Genomic DNA, 20630 nt, shown 5'->3' with positions numbered 1-20630 from the left:
TGGTGTTTGGGTACCCAACATGCACAATTAAAGCTTGATTTTCAAAGATGTTGTGCACCTACTGTTTGCTGCTCACCCACACAACAGACTAAAATTGTTGTGATCCTTGTAAATGTCCCTGTCTCCGGGGTACTCAACAGCTGCAGTGAAAGTGGACAAGAATCTGGTCACTTTTCACGGTGCTGCATCATGGGATTTAGATTCTGCAGAAGTTGATGACTTTGGGCCTTTCATTTACCACGGAAAGCTTCCTGTTTATAACTAGCAAGTGAGTATTATATAACATTTCAAACCCAAGTGCCCAAAGTTAGGCTCCAAAATCCATATTTAGGCACTCAACTAAGAGTGAGTTGATTTTCAAAAGTGGTAAGTACCCAGGTTTCCATTGATGTCAGTGGGAATGTGGGTACTCAGCACCTCTGAAAATCAGACCAAATTATTTATGGGTAAAATTTTCAGAAAAGTGCCTTAGTCCCATTTTCAAAAGCACCTAATTCACTCAGCAGCCTAAGTCTTGACTTAGTGTGCTTTAAAAATGTGTACCTATGCAACTAAATATGCAATTAGGAGCTTTCCTGTGGGCATCCAGTTTTGAAAATTTTGGTCTTTTTTTAAAAAAACACTGTCGTTTATCTAGCAACCCTCTTTGGATGTGTCACATACACAGGGCCATGCAACTCTCTGCTCCGGTTCAGGGATTTGTGATCTCCTCTTGTGCAAGAGAACTTGGACTTTTGGCAGGTAAGGGGAAAAGGAACTGATTTTCAAATACTTTAAAATCCAAATACATTTCTGACCTTCAGCCTACATGTAGTTCCCAATTTAGTTTGTGATTTGGGATTTTAAAGGTGTTTTCTATTAAATTTAATTTAACTTTAATTATGAAAAAAATCACTCTTTACCTTGAATGTTATTTTCTTGTGTCTTTCTGAGCGTTATTACCCAGACTATAAAATGACTAAGCAAATGAAGCAATACATTTGGCAACGATACCCATCCATGCAATTCTTTCTTTGTAACTGTATAAATATAATTACATTAACCTTATCACAGTGTTACCACATCAAAGGCATTCATTTATTATCAACATAGAAAAGCACTGAAACATTTGGTTTTTACTAAGCACAGATATAAACAAACATTCATATGAATTAATAATCAACATTTCAGTGCAATAAGTTGAAGTAGTGGAACTACCGATAACAGTGCTTTGCTGAGGAGAATATGGACAATTAAGATTGTGGACATTTTTTTTGTCATGCACCCTCACGTTTGGAACATGTGCATGATCATACCACAGCCAAGCAGAGCTCCATCTAGTCTGGTATCCTGTCTCCAGTGGTAGCAAATACCTGACATTTCAGAGAAGGGTGAAAAACCCCTCAGTGCACATTATGCCTTGCATAGCATATTTAAATTATGGCTAAATGAAGACAAGATATCTTATGCACCTCCCTAATACTACAGCCAGCTCTTAGCACCTCAGGCTAGGAATGAAGGGAGAGGAATCCTTTCTAAACGAAATTATTGGTTCCTCAGAAACTGTACTTCAAGAAAATCTTGAACTGGGACGCATTACACGTGGGTTCAATTCCAGACTCTGTCACAAACTCCCAGTGGGACTCTGACTGAGGTACTAAATCTCTGTGACTCACTTCTCAACCTTCTTCTTCTCTGTCATATACCCTTCGTCTGTCTTGTATATATCTAGGTTGTAAGATCTTCAGGGAAGGAGCTGTTTCTTACTATATAGGCTATGTCTACACTACGAAATTAGATCAAATTTACAGAAGTCGGTTTTGTAGAAAGCGTTTTTATACTGTCAATTGTGTGTGTTCCCACAGAAATGCTCTAAGTGCATTTAGTCGGCGGAGTGCATCCACAGTACCGAGGCAACCGCTGACTTCCGGAGCGTTGCACTGTGGGTAGCTATCCCACAGTTCCCGCAGTCTCCGCCACCCATTTAAATTCTGGGTAGAAATCCCAATGCCTGATGGGGCAAAAACATTATCACGGGTGGTTCTGGGTACATATCATCAGGCACCCCCTTCCCTCCCTTTCTCCATGAAAGCAATGGCAGACAATCGTTTCATGCCTTTTTTCCTGGGTTACCCGTGCACACGCTATACCACGGCAAGCATGGAGCCCGCTCAGCTCACCGTCACTGTATGTCTCCTGGGTGCTGGCAGATGCAGTATTGCATTGTCTTTTGGCAGCAGACAGTGCAGTATGACTGGTAGCCATCGTTGACATACTCCAGGGTGCTCTTTTAACCAACCTCGGTGAGGTCGGTCAGGGGCGCCTGGTCAAACATGGGAGTGACTCAACCAGGTCATTTCCCTTTTAAGTTTCGTCTCATGGCGATTCAGTCCTGCCAGCAGTCCTACTGCACCGTCTTCTAATGAGAAGCCAGGAGACGACGATGGCCAGCAGTCATACCGTCTTCTGCCGAGCACCCTGAAGATGACAATGGTCAGCAGTCGTAATGCACCGTCTGCTGCCAGCAAGATGTATAAAGATAGATAAAGTGGATCAAAACAAGAAATAGACCAGAGTTGTTTTGTATTCATTTTCTCCTCCCTTCCTCCGTGAAATCAATGGCCTGCTAAACCTAGGGTTTTGAGTTCTATCCTTGAGGGGGCCATTCTGTTTCTCCTTGACGCAAAGCCACCCCCTATCTTGATTTTAATTCACTGTAAGCCAACCCTGTAAGCCATGTTGTCAGTCACCCCTCCCTCCATCAGAGCAACGGCAGACAATCGTTTCGTGCCTTTTTTCAGTGCAGATGCCATAGCACTGGGAACATGGAGCCCACTCAGATCACCGCGGCAATTATGAGCATTATAAACACTGCGTGCATTATCCAGCAGGATATGCAGAACCATAACCTGCAAGAAAAGTGAAACCAGGCGAGGAGGAGGCAACTGCAGTGCGGTGACGAGAGTGATGAGGACGTGGACATAGACTTCTCACAAAGTACAGGCCCCTGCAATGTGCACATCATGGTGTCAATTGGGCAGGTTCATGGCGTGGAACGCCAATTCTGGGCTCGGGAAACAAGCACAGACTGGTGGGACCGCATAGTGCTGCAGGTCTGGGACGATTCCTAGTGGCTACGAAACTTTCACATGCGTAAGGACAATTTCATGGAACTTTGTGACTTGCTTTCCCCTGCCCTGAAGCACAAGAATACCAAGATGAGAGCAGCCCTCACAGTTCAGAAGCGAGTGGCAATAGCCCTGTGGAAGCTTGCAATGCCAGACAGCTACCGGTCAGTCGGGAATCAATTTGGAGTGGGCAAATCTACTTTGGGGGCTGCTGTGATCCAAGTAGCCAACGCGATCACCGAGCTACTGATATCAAGGGTAGTGACTCTGGAAAATGTGCAGGTCATAGTGGATGGCTTTGCTGCAATGGGATTCCCTAACTGTGGTGGAGCGATAGACGGAACCCATATCCCTATCTTGGCACCGGAGCACCAAGCTGGCGAGTACATAAACCGCAAGGGGTACTTTTCAATGGTGCTGCAAGCACTGGTGGATCACAAGGGACGTTTCACTAACATCAACGTGGGATGGCCGGGAAAGGTACATGACACTTGCATCTTCAGGATCTCTCGTCTGTTTGAACAGCTGCAGCAAGGGACTTACTTTCCAGACCAGAAAATAACCTGTTGGGGATGTTGAAATGCCTATAGTTATCCTTGGGGACCCAGGTGCTGGCAGATGCCTTGGCTCATGAAGCCGTACCCAGGAACCCTGGACAGGAGCTGTTCACCTATAGGCTGAGCAAGTGCAGAATGGTGATAGAATGTGCATTTGGGTGCTTAAAAGCACGCTGCGCAGTTTACTGATTCGGTTAGACCTCAGCAAAACCAATATTCCCATTGTTATTCCTGCTTGCTGTGCGCTCCACAATATCTGTGAGAGTAAGGGAGACACGTTTATGGTGGGGTATGAGGTTGAGGAAAATCACCTGGCCGCTGATTACGTGCAGCCAGACACCAGGGCGGTTAGAAGAGCACAGGAGGGCATGGTATGCATCAGAGAAGCTTTGAAAACCAGTTTCAGGAATGGCCAGGCTATGGTGTGAAAGTTCTGTTTGTTTCTCCTTGATGGAAACTCCCCTCCCTGCCGGTTTCACTCTACTTTCCTGTTAGCTAAGCACCCTCCCCTCCCCCCTTCAATCACTACTTGCAGAGGCAACAAAGTCATTGTTGCTTCACATTCATGCATTCTTTATTTATTCATCACACAAATAGGGGGATAACTGCCAACGTAGCCCGGTAGGGGTGGAGGAGGAGGAAAGGACAAGGCCAGACAGCACTTTAAAACTTATTGAATGCCAGCCTTCTGTTGCTCTGGGGTGGAGTGGCTGGGTGGCCAGAGGCCCCCACACCGCGTTCTTGGGCGTCTGGGTGAGGAGGCTATGGAACTTGGGGAGGAGGGTGGTTGGTTACACAGGGGCTGTAGCGGCGGTCTGTGCTCCTGCTGCCTTTCCTACAGCTCAACCTTACAGTGGAGCATATGAGTTTGATCCTCCAGCAGCCCGAGCACTGACTCCTGCCTTCTTTCAGCAAGCTGACGCCACCTTCCATCTTCAGCCCGCCACCTCTCCGCACAATCATATTGTGTTTTCCTGCACTCTGAGATTGTCTGCCTCCACGTATTTTACTGTGCTCTGTCAGTGTGGGAGGACAGCATGAGGTTAGAGAACATTTCATCACGAGTGCATTTTTTTCGCCTTCTAATCTCCTTTGCTCTGGGAAGGAGAAACATATGCAGTTGGTGGAGGGAAAAGAAAGGGAGAGTGGTAGTTAAAAAGACACATTTTATAGAACAATGGGTACACTCTTTCACGGTAAACCTTACTGTTAACATTACATAGCACAGGTGCTTTCATTACAAGGTTGCATTTTGCCTCTTATTGAGGGTATGCTGGTTTGGTGTGAGAGATCACTCACGCAAGGCCAGGCAGCAGAATTTGGCTTGCAGGCAGCCATGGTAAGCCAGTCTTTTGGCTTCTTTAACCTTCATAACATGTGGGAATGGTTTCAAACAGCAGCGCCATCATTTCCTATACAAAGTAGCCGTTGGGTTGGCCATTAAAAATGGGTTGGCAATTTAAAAGGAGGGGCTGCAGTTTCCGGGTTCACGTGCAGCAGAAACCCAAATACTCCCCCCCCCACGTGCACACACACAATTCCCTGGGATGATGGCTTCACCCCTTCCCCTCCCCGTGTGGCTAACAGCGGGGAAGATTTCTGTTCAGCCGCAGGCAAACAGCCCAGCAGGAATGGACACCTCTGAATGCTTACTAAAACCACCCTATTTCAACCAGGGGACCATGAATGATATCACTCTCCTGAGGGTAACACAGAGAGATAAAGAACAGATGTTGTTTGAATGCCAGCAAACACCGGGACCATACGCTGCAATGCTTCGTTCTGCAATGCTTCCCAACTATTTGCTCCTGGCCTGGCGTGGTAAAAAGTGTCCTATCATGGAGGACAGAATAAGGCTGCCCTCCCCAGAAACCTTTTGCAAAGGCTTTGGGAGTACATCCAGGAGAGCTTTATGGAGATGTCCCTGGAGGATTTCCGCTCCATCCCCAGACACATTAACAGACTTTTCCAGTAGCTGTACTGGCCGCAAATGCCAGGGCAAATTAATCATTAAACATGCTTGCTTTTAAACCATGTATAAGATTTACAAAGGTACACTCACCAGAGGTCCCTTCTCCGCTTTCAGGGTCCGGGAGCCCACCTTGGGTGGGTTCGGGGGGTACTGGGTCCAGGTCCAGGGTGATAAACAGATCCTGGCTGTTGGGGAAACCGGTTTCTCCACTTCCTTGATGTGAGCTATCATCATCTTCCTTGCCCCCAAAACCCGCTTCCGTGTTGCCTCCCACTCCTTGGACGGAGTCAAAGCACAGGGTTGGGGTAGTGGTGGCTGCACCCCCTAGAATGACATGCAGCTCATCATAGAAGCAGCATGTCTGGGCTCTAAACGAGAGCGGCTGTTTGCCTCTCTGGTTTTTTGGTAGGCTTGCCTGAGCTCCTTAATTTTCATGCGGCACTGCTGCGGGTCCCTGTTATAGCCTCTGTCCTTCATGCCATTGGAGATTTTTTCAAATATTTTGGCATTTCATCTTTTTGAACGGAGTTCTGCCAGCACGGATTCGTCTCCCCATGCAGCGATCAGATCCCGTACCTCCCGTTCAGTCCATGCTGGAGCTCTTCAGTGATTCTGGGACTGCATGGTCTCCTGTGATGATGAGCTCTGCACGGTGACCTGTGCTGGTGAGCTTGCCATGCTGGCCAAACAGGAAATGAGATTCAAAAGTTTGCGGGCCTTTTCCTGTCTACCTGGCCAGTGCATCTGAGTTGAGAGTGCTGTCCAGAGCGGTCACAATGGAGCACTCTGGGATAGCTCCCGGAGGCCAATACCATCGAATTGTGTCCACAGTACCCCAAATTCGACCCGGCAAAGCCGATTTCAGCGCTAATCCCCTCGTCAGTGGTGGAGTAAAGACATCGATTTTAAGAGTCCTTTAAGTCGAAAAAAGGGCTTTGTCGTGTGGACAGGTGCAGGGTTAAATCGAGAGAACGCTGCTAAATTCGACCTAAACTCGTAGTGTAGACCAGGCCTACGTGTATGTGCAACACCTAGCACAATGGGGCTCTGATGTTGGTAGGGGCCCCCAAGCGCTACTGCAACACAAATAATAATAAAAATTAATATTCTCTCTTTTGATTCTCCAAATCTACTAATGTCTCTCCTGTAGGCCATTGCACTCTTATGTGTGTATAGTTTGTGTTGCTTTAAACTCCTCTAGTCCTAGCAGCACTCTGACCCCAAGCCATTAAAAACAAGGTCCCCCAGACCCATTGCTTCTTTTCTCCCACTCTAGCTTTGGAGAAGTTTCACTCAGCATCCAATCTACCACAGCGGAACTCTCCCTATTAGCCCTTTAAATGCTTCCCTCCCCACCCAATCCACCTAGACAGCCCCAAAGGGCTTACCTTCCTCTTGATTTTGTCCCACCTGAAAACTGATTTTCTGCTAATTCTGCTAAAGGGTTAAAGATTCCTTGCCAGCAGAGGAGAGATGACTCAGAGGCTTAGGTACAGTTTGTGCTGCTTTTTCACCCTTTCTTGGGTCTGAATAACTCCGTATCTCTATTCACTTTAATCAAGTTGACTCAAAGCTGGTTATCTTTACCCTCTTGCATTATTAATTATTATTAGTAGTATTTAAAACGAGGAACTGTTCCCCAGGTCAGCAGCATACAGTCCAAATACTGTGTCCCTACAGAAAGCGTGTTCCTAGTTTAGTGCTGGAAACTAATTTACAGTGGAGGATGAAATTCCCTTTACTGCAGCATAAGTTAAACACTGAAGTCTCTAGAATCTAAAGAAAACCTGATTGTGTGATACAAACAGCAGGCCATACAGATAACGCCATACAGGACTCTCCTACTTCCTCACTGGTCAGAAACAGACACCCAATTAATAGTCTCTGGCAAAGTATGGACAGAGCGCCACGTTGCAGTTTTACATAGATTATGTTATTGTTTAGCCAAGCTTTCAATGGACTATTAGATTATTTTTAATGAGCAGGAAGCAAGGGGCAGTTTGTTATTGGATTTTATTTTGAAAGACTTTTTTGTTAAACACAGTGGTAGTTTTAATTGGCAAAAGGCACTCAAGTGCCCAGGCACTGAGCATAGTGCTAGTTACACCTCTTTAACTAACTAACATGAAGGTTTGGTGTTCGAAGGGTCACATTTTCAAGACGTGCACGTGGAGTCCTTTCCCTGGAGGCTGCAGAGCTAATAAGGTATCAGAAATAAGAACAACCGTGTATTCTGAGGTCAAGACAAGCCCATGGGAGACACAGGCATGTGCTGTGGGGTCCAGCTTTGAAAAGTTAATGATGAAAGGTCGTCAGTCAGAGCCATGGTCCTGCAAGCCCCACTGACAATGGGAAACCAGTGTGTTGAAATATGGGGGAAGGAGGGGGAATTCTCCAGAGCCAGCCAGGGTAAGGAGAAGAGCCAATAGCAATCCCAGCAAAGTCCATGCTGCCAGAACCTTTCCCAAGGCCAAAAGACAAATGGGAGGAAACTGACATAAGCATACAGGGAGGTTGGGAACTTTCTAATGCCTATGGACTCTAAAACCTCTTGCAAAATCTTTTAAAGCCATGGAAACCAGTTTCAATATTTGAAAAGCAAGTTCTTTGGATCCAATTCACACCTAACTCCAGTGCACTCAAGGGGGTCACAGCAGGGATGAGCGTGGCCTTTTGTATGTATGTGCTTGTTTACTGAGCGTGATGCTCTACAGACTATATATTTGACACATATATAGTCCCCCGGATCATTTTTCAGCAACCTAAGCCACACCTATCATTTCTATTTTATGAAAAAACAAACAACCTAAGCTTTAATCCAAAGGATTTGACCATTTTTAAATTGTAGAACACAGGAAACTGACACATGAGAAATCCTAAGGCACTGTCACGAGGTGAGAGGTTGGTTCTTTAAGAAAGAAAAAGGAAGTATGCGGCCATGGAATGCTGACTGTCTTGGCAGCCCTCACACCCCTGCACATACTGAGACAGAGGGAGTGGAATAGTCAAAGTGAGAAGGCAGATATCTTGTGCTCATTTTTGTCCTCGGTTCATTGGGAGCAGATCATTGGGAGCTGTTTTGATGGGGGTCAGAGAGGACTTTTTTAGCAGGCCCAAGGAGTGAAATCAGAATGACCACTCCTCCCTCTCATTGTGGTCTATACTTAAGTTTCCTCTTTTCCTCACTGCCTCTGACCTTTTCTCCCTTTTCCTGCCTCGTGCTTCAATCTTCTTCCTCCTTTCATCTTCCCTCCCTTGCTCTCACCTTCTTATCTCCCCCTGAGGCTCTCTGCCTCACTTATTCATTCCTCATAGTTCTTCATTTCCACTCTTTGCTCCCTTTTGTTCCCATACTCCCTCTCTGCCCTACTGCAGTCAGCACCCACCTGGGGCAGATGAGAGCTGGACAGAAGGATGGATGAAAGTCCAAGCTGGACCGGTAGCTAGTAGTGGTCCAGCTGAGTAGCCTGCAGGCTTTCCGCTCACAGGACTGCCAAGAGTTTCTGACTACCCACGGGGGTGGTCCTTAAAGTTATTCTATAACATCGACAGTCACCTTTGCCCCCAATCCCTGATGGCTGTGGAGCTCACCAGCGCATACTGAGGAGAATGTAGTCAGCTTGAAGAATCAGGAAGAGCTGGCCTTCACGGCATGCTCCCTTCAAAGCCTGTTGTGACTTACAATGCATTTTAGTTATCCATCCACAGAGACTTGTAAGACTTCCATTATTTAGCATGGTGCATTACATTACCACAACTTAGGAGTAGTCCTAACTCCCGCTCCATGCATGTCCCCATGCCCCCACTCCCCATATTGCAGAGGGAACGCCTGCAATCAGGGGAGTTCAGATGAGACAAGAGAAGTGCCACAGGGCAGGGCAGAGGTTAGAAGTGCACAGGTGGGGTCTGACTGTTTGCAAAGCCAGACAGAGTTCACCGGGGATTCCCCCTGTCTGATCGGCAGCAGACTGCCACTGACACGATAGCTATCTAACTGCCCCCATTTTCTGTTCCTTTCAGCATGATTTGGCCCTCTATTTATAATCCCTCTGCTTGAGAGCTAAACAGCATCTCTGCCTCTGGGAATAACAAACAATACCATTTCGCGTATATACCCAAACTGGTGTAAAGCTTACATCTCTACCTCAAAACTTTTAATACATTATAAATCATTTTTAACAGCCTATACATTATTATTGATATTTGTACAGTCCCCAGGCTCCACAATCACAGAAATGTTTCATAGCTCTTCAATTGACTCTTTGGTCTTTTTCTTTAACAGGAATGAACACAGGATAATGTGAACAAAACATTGCTCCTATCATTATAACTAAATTTTCAATAAAAAATATTTTCTGCAACCTACCAAAGCAAAGGGTTGTGTTTTTTCCTCCTTGAAAGATATGAATGCTGGGATTTGTTATGGAAGAATTAAACACAAGCAACAACATTTTCACCTTGTATCTTGGATGCTGTGGACTACACTGAAATCCTAAAAGATTTGAGGCTAATAATAGAAAATGGATCTAGATTGAGAACTCTCTCTGTTTAGGTTAAACATGAAATTCCAGTCTGGCTGAATGCTACAGCTTTCCAGTTTTCTCCATATCTAGATCACATTTGTTCTGGGGGCCCTCAATTCAAGTCACTGAGACAAAGGGAGCTTTGCTCTGGTGGCACAAAGTACTTGTGGTGTCACAGTGGTAAATAACCACTATGAAGTCAGACTAAGCTGTGACTTAGCACACTGGGTCTTTTTTCACTGCCTAGCACTTTCACAAATTGCCACATGATAACCTGATTTCACTTAGCTAACTTTGCCTCACTGTTTATGGATTTATTTAGAAAATCATAAACAGCAATAATTATCTATAAACCCTGGGTATCTGAAGAAAGCTGCATCAGAAATGCATGGCCTATTTTCACACATTCAGACTGTCTCTGCTCCCTAGCATATGGATTCTGAAAACCTCTGCCATTCGGTTTAATTTGTCCAGCAGAACCTGTTTCGTTGACCCTCAGGGCAGGTTGCAGGGCCTGTTTTCTGACTCTCTGAGGGGTGGGGTAGGCAGGGTGGAGTGGAGAATGTCTTATTTTCTGTGCCTTGGGAAGAAGGAGGGGAGGGGGTTACTTATTGCAGACATGAGGTCAACTTGAAATCTATAATAAATGCAGTTTTGCGAACAGCATTATTCATGTTTTTTGTCTGAAGTGGTCACAATGTAGCAGCTGGGCAAAAGAGAGAGAGAGCAGACTGCGAGGTCACATAAAACTGGATTATGACAGTGAATCAACCAGCATTAGGAATAAGCTAATTAGAAAGGAAGAAGCTGCTTGTACACGCGTCTTGCTAATCAGTGATTATGGGAATGAAAATGTGGAGAAAATACATGACAGCTAAATGGGGTTTTAATAAAATATTAAAGAGACTAATCATCCCTTCCGCCAAGGAGCACAGGATCAAATGAGTACAAATACTGGCCAGATATAGCTAGTGAGCACAGTTCCCATGCCTGCAGAGGGTCCTTTGTGAGAACATAGCACGGTGGGCTCCTGTGGGGTCTGGGTGGGACTGATGGGCTAGACCGTCAGAGCCAGGGAACAGCCACTTAACGTGTCACTGCTCCCTGGGAAATATGCACTATTCTGGGTGCAGTTCCCATCAGAGGCCATTGACAGAAAGAGCAGCAATGACTTCCAGTCCATAACGGATGTCCCTGGGGAGGGCTAGCGATCCACCAGCAAATTCCAGAGAGCCAATGGGAGCCCAGCCTGAGAGAGCCATCCTGTCAAATTTAAGGAGAGGAGCAGGGGGATTAGTTCTCTGCACAGATGTCCCAACCACAGGGAGGATGGATCCAGATTTCCCCGAGTCTTGGGACATTTATGCAATTGTTATTTTGGCCTCTATCCTTTCAATATGGCTACAAACCTCTCCCCTAAGGGAATGATGCCTTAGAAACAGCATGCAGTAAATTGTAAAAATGTCCCCTTCATGAGTGTGTTTTTCAGTGGAAGGGCGTGGGAGGGCCTAAAGTGATATTCTAAAGTGAGGTCCTGTTTCTTTAAAGATTTCTCCCAAGCTGTAATACAAAGGATAGATCTAATGCCATGTCCGTGGATATGACAGTATTTGACCACTTAACAAGAACAGAATTCAAACCTCTATTAAATATAATCCAGTAATAACATGTTGTTGGCATCAGCAAAGGTAGTAAAACTTACAGTGAAAATTAAATGGTTCAAGTTAATTTTAAAGTTGAGCATTCAAAGCTAGATGTCTGAGAGTTCAGTTTGTATACCCTTTCTCACCAATAACAAGCACTGGCCACGGAGAGAACTCATGCCGGCAGTTCTGATGCTGTTCACAAACCACTTTAGCCACACTCATAGTTTACAACGTCAGCCCAGGCCCATGAGTGTATCCACTCCAGGGGACATCTGTTATCCTTTGTGTAACAGCCATTGTTAACTCATTGTCACTGGGAAATCATTTACTTAATAATATCTTTAGCTGGCTATCATCACTGGGCAAAAAGAAAATTGGTCCTTAAACATAAGAGTGTTTCCAAAGATTGATTACTCTACCACTTGCCTTCCAATCTATTCTATTTGTGATTTAAAAAGAGGGGTGAAATCTGTTTCTAGTTCTCAATAGGCTTGTTTATGGCTTTTTAATAGTCTTAGCAAAAACAAAATACTCTGGATTGGTAAAAGTATAAAATCAGTCTTTCCTGAACTCTGATCACAGTGGCCAGGAAAGTTAAAAACACAGCCACACTATATACATATTTGGAATAAGTGCTCTCTTATTTACTGTACATCTTCATTACCCCACTGAAAAACATTCAAGATTATTGTAACCATTCTGATCTTGGCATACTTGATTATATTCGATGGCCCTGATCCTGCAAACACTTACATATGTGAGCAGTCCTATTTGTTTTAGTACAACTACCTCACACGCAGGACCAGAGACATAGATATAAGATGCCTTTGGAATATATAAGTTGCGAAAATGAGAAGTCACAGGGTCAACAAAAGCTCAAGTTCGATTGACTCCTGTCAGTTATTGGTTGAACTATATGTCACTAAAGGAGTATGAGATGATGCACAAACTACATTTCCACTAACATACAGAAGTGTTTGCAAATAAAAAGATACAACAGCAATATCTGGTTAAAATGTAACTGAGATTCCCCAGCACCCATCAAAAACAAACAAACAAACAGACAAAACAAAGCAAAATATTAATTTAAGCTGACCTTGCAGTATTCGACTTGCTTTCAAAACCATTTTGTGTTTTTAGAAAATACTGCGGGTTCTGTACTTTCTGTGGTATTTCCAGCGGACACAGTTCTTCCTGTGGTATTAGACCTGGCACTGCCACAAGAACATTGCCCCTGATTGTCTCAAGGAAAACACCACAAAAAGGAACACTTTCCACAACTGACTGAAAACATCTAAAAGAAAAAAAGGATCAGAATGAAAAGGAGAGAAAGAAAGCCTAGAAAAACTGGAAATAAAGAAAGGGGTGGTTAAAAAAAAAATAAAAAGAATTTTGGGAAGGATTTTTGTTTGTTTGTTTTTTTAAGAGAGATTCCAGTCAGACTCAAAAGCTTTGCTCATTTTTAGCTAGTGGATTCAAGCCAGAGCCTGGCCTTGGCTCTGGCTCAATTCTTCTCTATAGCTTTGATTCATTAAAATCTCATTCGAAACGGGGAGGAGTGAAATGTTGACATTGCTGCCGGAGGGGTGATGAGGAGAAGAAGGGTTGGTCATGCCCACCTCTTCCCTCTCATCCATTTTTTGGGTGGAGGGTCTCTTGTTCTTGGAATCCATTCAGATTTCTTTCTTCCCAGAGAGAGTTATCAGCTCCTGCAGCCTTTTCAGTTTTGGGGATTTTTTTTTTTTTATGTACAAATGTAGAGTCAAGGGGGAAAAACTAGATCATATATAGATTATGTATACTACAAATAATACATAGACATCATAAATGTTCATAGATAACGTTCCATCAGAATCTAATGTTCAGACATGGATATATTCTGTTCATTTAAAGGAAATTAAGTACTCATTTACATTTCCAGTTTGACAGAAGAGAGACTGACATTTTCTATCGATCCACACAGCCAGTACAGTATGAGTGTTGGCAGTGCACGCTTCCCAGCACTGCTCTGGCAATGTGCCGCAACCCAGCCCCATAGGGGCCACCTCTAGAGATGAGAGGGTTGCTCAGTTCCCAAACAGTCAACCATGGACTCTATGCGGAGACTCAACAGAGCTAATGCTGATGGTGGATGACCTGCCTTATAGGAACTGGTCTGATTTATTGCACATATGCTATACGAATCAGGCGATAATGTGCTCCTAAACTGAGCTAGATCTAAAGCAATGATCTAAAGACAGCACCTTCCATTAATCAAATTAATTACCTGAGTTCCCCAACCCCTCTGACTAGGAATTAAAAAAAAAAAAAAAAGAGGCAGAATTTTTGCACACAAAGGGTGGGTCTCAAGAAGACCACATTCAGAGTGGCAGGGGAAACGAGACAGCTAGGAAAGATGGATAACGTGAGCTGCTGTGATCATTTTACTAATACAAAACAAGTGTTCTCAAGCAACATACTTCTGGGAAACCTATATTGATTTCCCGAACAATGCTAGAAGGTCTTGTGGCTAAAAGTTGTCAGTATAGTACTGGCAGGATGGAGTGGAACTTGCCATAATCCACTAGCTGCACCCAGTGACAAGAATATTGCTGCGCCAGTTAAGTTAGAGACTGTGGGTTAGAGCCCCAGATAGGCTCATATCTGCTTGGCAGGCCTGAAAGAGGGAAAAGTCCCCAACTTTCCACCCCTTCGATCAAGAAGCAATGGAAAGCCAGTTTGGCCAGTGCAACCATAGGGCTGCTCTAATTCGCACTACCCTGAGCATTGGCCCAGATTACCACAATGTAGCATGCTCTGGCTATCTCTCTCTCTCCCCCTCCCCCCACCTCTGGCACATTACTTCCACAGGAAGCCAGAGGTGGGAATGGATGACACAGAATCATCTATACTGACCATATACATCTGGGGATTTCCCCATGCAAGGAAATTCCCTGTTAGAGCAGCTTTCCTTCTGCCTTTATGCTGTGGGTGCAGTGCAAAACGGGTAGAGCTAGGAGCCACACACATGGAGGATGTCTTCTCTTCCCTTAAGACAAATGATTTATAAATCTTTTCAGCCTCATTCCTCACCACATGAATAAATAAGCTGACCTGTATTTTGCTGCTCTCTGGAGTAAGCGTCATTGCCGTTCAAAATCTGGTAAAGCTCCTTCCGCTCATGTCAGTCTTGGGCTTCCCAAACTAAATGTCTTGCAGAGGATTGGTGTTTGTCATTTGCTTTTCCTCCTCTTTATACTGGTTCAAAGGAGTTGACTTCTGACACCATGTCGCAGGACAATGGCGAAGAACCACAGAAAACGACTTTCACACTGAGCAAGGGATTTTATCAGAATAATACCATTATCCCTAAACCTATGGCAACCCATTGCTCTGCTTCACTGTACAGCTTCTATATAAAACTTTCCACAGCCCCTCTCTGACCTGCCTTCCTGCTATATTTTTAAAGAAACAGTACTCATATTCCCCACTCCTGGAAAGTAAAATATTCCAAGAGTGTCTGTATAAAAGACTAGTGAGTAAAAATAACAAATGCAACGATCAGATTACAGAGTAGCAAAATGGTGAGAAACTACCACACTGAAGAGGTAACTAAGCGACAACCTTTTTGTTTTGAAATCTATGAGGAATAAAAATATCACAAACCAATAAATGAGTATAAAGTCAACCTAGACAAAAATTAATTATCTAGTTTGAAGGAGAGCTAGGGCACACTCAACCCGGAAAGAAGTTTTCAAACACCATTTAGACAAGAGTTGATTCACACTTCAAACTTATATTACAAGTAGCAGCCCTTTGTAAAGATGTGTTAGGAACCCCATATTATTACCCTGCTAATCTCCTGAATGAAAAAAAAAGGTCTGAGGTTGGCAACAGATGCCAGCATACCACTGTATGTTACATGTGTGCATTAGTATGACTTTGAAGCTGCAGTCCTGCACCAATAGAGAAACACTGAGAAAGGTATTCAGCCAGCCATTTAAACAGCTTCTTTGGAGATACAGTAGCTCAAGCTACCAGGGTCAAAAGAAACAAAGCTAGATGCACCTCCAGAGCCGGTGCTAGCCCATTGGAGACCCTAAGTAGGAATATTTGCCCTCTCCCCATCTAAAATAGGCAAGTGCTGATAATAAAAAGCGAATAGGGAGCCCCCCTTGAGCTGCTTGGGGACCTAAGCAATTGCTTAGTTGGTTTATGCCTAGCACCGGCTTCAGGGTAGATAAAAATCAATGATTTAAAAAAAATTGATTTTTTTAATTTAAATTGGATTTTTTTATAAAATGCTTTTTGAGGAAAAAACCTATCTAAACCATAGTTTTAATTAAGATACTTTATAGCTCAAAGATATCTCATTATGGAATAGGGATTATAAATTCTAATTCTATAGTATGAGACAATATATTCATGTAATGTTTAAGAAAAGTTTTGTAAATAAGTTGCAATAGTTCATGGATTAGGGACCCAGTTTTATAGGGTTCCAGGGGCTTCTGTATAGATTATTTAGGTTAATCTTTCTATCTACCCACTGGGACTCAGTGCTCAGTCTAGACGATACCATCAGAGATGTTTAGTTTCGCAGTTCTCAAACTGTGGATTTGTGTCTCCAGAGGTAACATGCTTGTTAACAGCAAAAATGTTTTAAATAAATAATTATATAGAGGTAAGACACAACACAGACCTCTACTCTATTGTCCCTCTGCAAATTTGTGTACACAGAGTCAATACCTTACCTCTCTCTAAAAGTGCAAAGTTTCAAAAAGTTCAATGAATAGGAGATTGTTGGGGGCGGAACAGATCTGGACAAGGAGAAGAAGTCTGGAGATAAATGTAAGAAGCGAAGGACATATGCTTGTTTTGTTAAAATATTATATGTTTGCCGTTGAAGAAAAAAATCCAAAATACTTAACGTTGTTGTTTTAATTAAATAAAACAATTTAAATGTCTGTCTGGTGATGCTCTCCTCCTAATACAGCATGGCAAGAAAATCCTCCAAATATTAATGATTAACCTGTTGAATTGGAGATAGTTCACCTCCCAATGACTTCATAAATATCTGCTTCAATTACCTTTGGTAAATGAAATAACCAATCATTCATTTTCTGATATAGCTGTAAAACTAATCTGAAAAGTTTTCAAAATAAATCACTGTTTAAAAATATATAGTGTGTACCTTCTAAAAATGAAACCTACATCTATCTCTGAGTTGAGAAGAACATGTATTAAGGTTATAACAACAAGAATGTAGTTTTATGTGGAAAACCATGATTAAATCGAGTCTCCTTGACTAGTGATTTAAAAACTAGCTCTGCACCTCCTAAGGAGAACTGTACAAATAATAAGTTTTTTGGTTTAGTGGCCCAACCAATATAATCAGGGGAAAAACCGACCATTCATTTAAGGGGTTTTTTTTATTTATTTTTTTAAAAAAACAACATTTAAGGAAATTTCTAAACAAAACCTCTTTCTGAAATTAAGTGTAAATGTTTCATTTCAGTAATGCCAAAGCAAACAATTTCAACATTAGCAATTTAAAAAAATTATTATTTGACCAAAGTCGCAAACTGTTTCAGTCAACCAAAATCTGCATTTTTCAGTTAAAAAATTATTTGCATGAAAATTTTGCATAGTTCTATTCTTAAGATCCTCCAACTGCTTTGTCAAAAAGCCAAAGGATCAAAAATTTACAAGATGATTAATTAAATAAGGCGGAATCCAGACAGCATGTTTATGCAGAATAGGAAGTTTTCTTAGGTAGGGTGACCACCCCACCCTCAAAAAACCTCAATGTAGGGTTAATTAACCTTAGAGCCTTGAGCTCATTCACTCCCAGAAACACCTTCCATGGAAGAAATCTGAGGTTAACAGGACGTTTTTATCAACTTCATTAGTTCTACATTAACATCCTATTAAACTAGGGGCTTCTTCATGAAGAGGAAAGGGATCGCTTTCGTTAACCTGATTTTCAGGGTTGAGCAGAAGCCAGTCTACCTTCATGTTCCTGAGAAGCCAAGATAAATTAGCAGCCAAATGAATTCTGAAGGATGACGTTAGTAAGACAGACAGAGATAGGAGAAGAAGGTAGTTATGATGTTCGTGTATGGAACAAGTGAAAGGAGCTACTTGGGCAACAGACAACAAACCTTTAACATTTACAGTTATATATCTTTCCTGAACATCTAGGAAGACTCGGAATACTACATACTTCTGTAGTGCAGAATGTCACAGCTACCACCACCACCACCTCTTGATCATTACTGGAGTTTGAAAAAGGTTTCAGGAGATTGTTCATAATTATTTTTCTTATATTCATTGAAATTTCATTTGGATGGAAATGTTCTGACCAGATCTGCTATTGCAGAAGCCATTCTGAAAGCAAACAATTCCCAAGATCTGGGCCTAAAGGTGCTCCGGAGCTGTATGATGCAAATGCAATGAGACCCTCAGTGTTGGATTTAGCCACTGCCACTTCCAACAAGAGTCAGATATGCCTCAGGCAATAAGAGACTCTTAGGATCAAGGATAGCAGAGGGAATGAGGGAAAGGTATGCACAAAAGTCCTTCCTTGGGGAAATGGAGAAGGCATCAGTCATCACCACAGCTTGAGTGCAGTTTATTATGAACTTTGTATTCAGAGGTGTGTCAAAGACGGCCATATGGAACATGTCCCCATTCAAAACATTAGTGACTCTGCATCACCATCTGCTTCCTACTCTGCTCCAGGGACAACACACCACCACAATACCCTTGCTCAGGGCTCATTGTAAAACCACGGAGGGTAAATTAAGGCTTCATGAATCACTGAATCCAACCTGTATTATGTGACAGCAGACTACTGCTTCAAAAACAAACAAACAAAACCGCAAACACACACACACACCCCCACAGCCTGACACGGCTGAAGGTAGAAAAGGTAAAAGAGGAAAAGCTTGAGAAAACCAGCCAGTAGCTGGATATGGACTTTGAGTGACACACAGGAGTGCTAGGCAGAGACGAGCTCCACCTAACGAAGAGGGGGAAGAGCATCTTCGCAAGCAGGCTGGCCAACCTAGTGAGGAGGGCTTTAAACTAGGTTCACCGGGGGAAGGAGACCAAAGCCCTGAGGTAAGTGGGGAAGTGGGATACCGGGAGGAGGCACAAGCAGGAGCGCATGAGAGGGGAGGGCTCCTGCCTCATATTGAGAAAGAGGGGCGATCAGTGCCTATATACAAATGCACGAAGCCTGGGAAACAAGCAGGGAGAACTGGAAGTCCTGGCACAGTCAAGGAATTATGATGTGATTGGAATAACAGAGACTTGGTGGGATAACTCACATGACTGGAGTACTGTCATGGATGGATATAAGCTGTTCAGGAAGGACAGGAAGGGCAGAAAAGGTGGGGGAGTTGCACTGTATGTAAGAGAGCAGTATGACTGCTCAGAGCTCAAGTATGAAACTGCAAAAAAACCTGAGAGTCTCTGGATTAAGTTTAGAAGTGTGAGAAACAAGGGTGATGTGGTGGTGGGAGTCTACTATAGACCACCAGACCAGGGGGATGAGGTGGACGAGGCTTTCTTCCGGCAACTCACAGAAGTTACTAGATCGCAAGCCCTGGTTCTCACGGGAGACTTCAATCACCCTGATATCTGCTGGGAAAGCAATACAGCAGTGCAAAGGCAATCCAGGAAGTGTTTGGAAAATGTAGGGGACAATTTCCTGGTGCAAGTGCTGGAGGAACCAACTAGGGGCAGACCTGCTGCTTGACCTGCTGCTCACAAACCGGGAAGAATTAGTAGGAGAAGCAAAAGTGGATGGGAACCTGGGAGGCAGTGACCATGAAATGGTCGAGTTCAGGATCCTAACACAAGGAAGAAAGGAGAGCAGCAGAATACAGACCCTGGACTTCAGAAAAGCAGACTTAGACTCCCTCAGGGAACTGATGGGCAAGATCCCCTGGGAGAATAACATGAGGGGGAAAGGAGTCCAGGAGAGCTGGCTGTATTTTAAAGAATCCTTATTGAGGTTACAGGGACAAACCATCCCGATGTGTAGAAAGAATAGTAAATATGGCAGGCGACCAGCTTGGCTTAACAGTGAAATCCTTGCTGCTCTTAAATACAAAAAAGAAGCTTACAAGAAGTGGAAGATTGGACAAATGACCAGGGATGAGTATAAAAATATTGCTCGGGCTTGCAGGAGTGAAATCAGGAAGGCCAAATTGCACCTGGAGTTGCAGCTAGCAAGAGATGTTAAGAGTAACAAGAAGGGTTTCTTCAGGTATGTTAGCAACAAGAAGAAAGTCAAGGAAAGTGTGGGCCCCTTACTGAATGAGGGAGGCAACCTAGTGACAGAGGATGTGGAAAAAGCTAATGTACTCAATGCTTTTTTTGCCTCTGTCTTCACAAACAAGGTCAGCTCCCAGACTGCTGCACTGGGCAGCACAGCATGGGGAGGAGGTGACCAGCCCTCTGTGAAGAAAGAAGTGGTTCAGGACTATTTAGAAAAGCTGGACCTGCACAAGTCCATGGGGCCGGATGCGTTGCATCCGAGAGTGCTAAAGGAGTTGGCAGATGTGATTGCAGAGCCATTGGCCATTATCTTTGAAAACTCATGGCGATCGGGGGAGGTCCCAGATGACTGGAAAAAGGCTAATGTAGTGCCCATCTTTAAAAAAGGGAAGAAGGAGGATCCTGGGAACTACAGACCAGTCAGCCTCACCTCAGTACCTGGAAAAATCATGGAGCATGTCCTCAAGGAGTCAATTCTGAAGCACTTATAGGAGAGGAAAGTGATCAGGAACAGTCAGCATGGATTCACCAAGGGCAAGTCATGCCTGACTAATCTAATT

The 20630-nt window shown here is 43.7% G+C and overlaps 1 protein-coding gene across 3 annotated transcripts in view; it reads right to left on the bottom strand.

Annotated features, from left to right (window-relative positions):
• Nucleotides 1-20630, bottom strand: part of PDE8A (phosphodiesterase 8A) — a 195677-nt gene that overhangs the window by 96424 nt on the left and 78623 nt on the right. Inside the window, exon 1 of one of the 3 annotated variants that reach the window (XM_084642183.1) lies at nucleotides 5727-5751. The exons of the other annotated variants lie outside the window; for them this stretch is intronic. The gene's annotated coding sequence lies outside the window, so the exon portion shown is untranslated. Of the gene's footprint in view, nucleotides 1-5726; nucleotides 5752-20630 lie in introns of those variants that run through there. 3 annotated transcript variants of the gene reach the window in all.

This window comes from Lepidochelys olivacea (genome assembly GCF_965140295.1).
Source record: "Lepidochelys olivacea isolate rLepOli2 genome assembly, chromosome: 10".
NCBI classification, from domain to species: Eukaryota; Metazoa; Chordata; order Testudines; family Cheloniidae; genus Lepidochelys; species Lepidochelys olivacea.
This window is presented reverse-complemented; position numbering and strand designations above follow the sequence as displayed.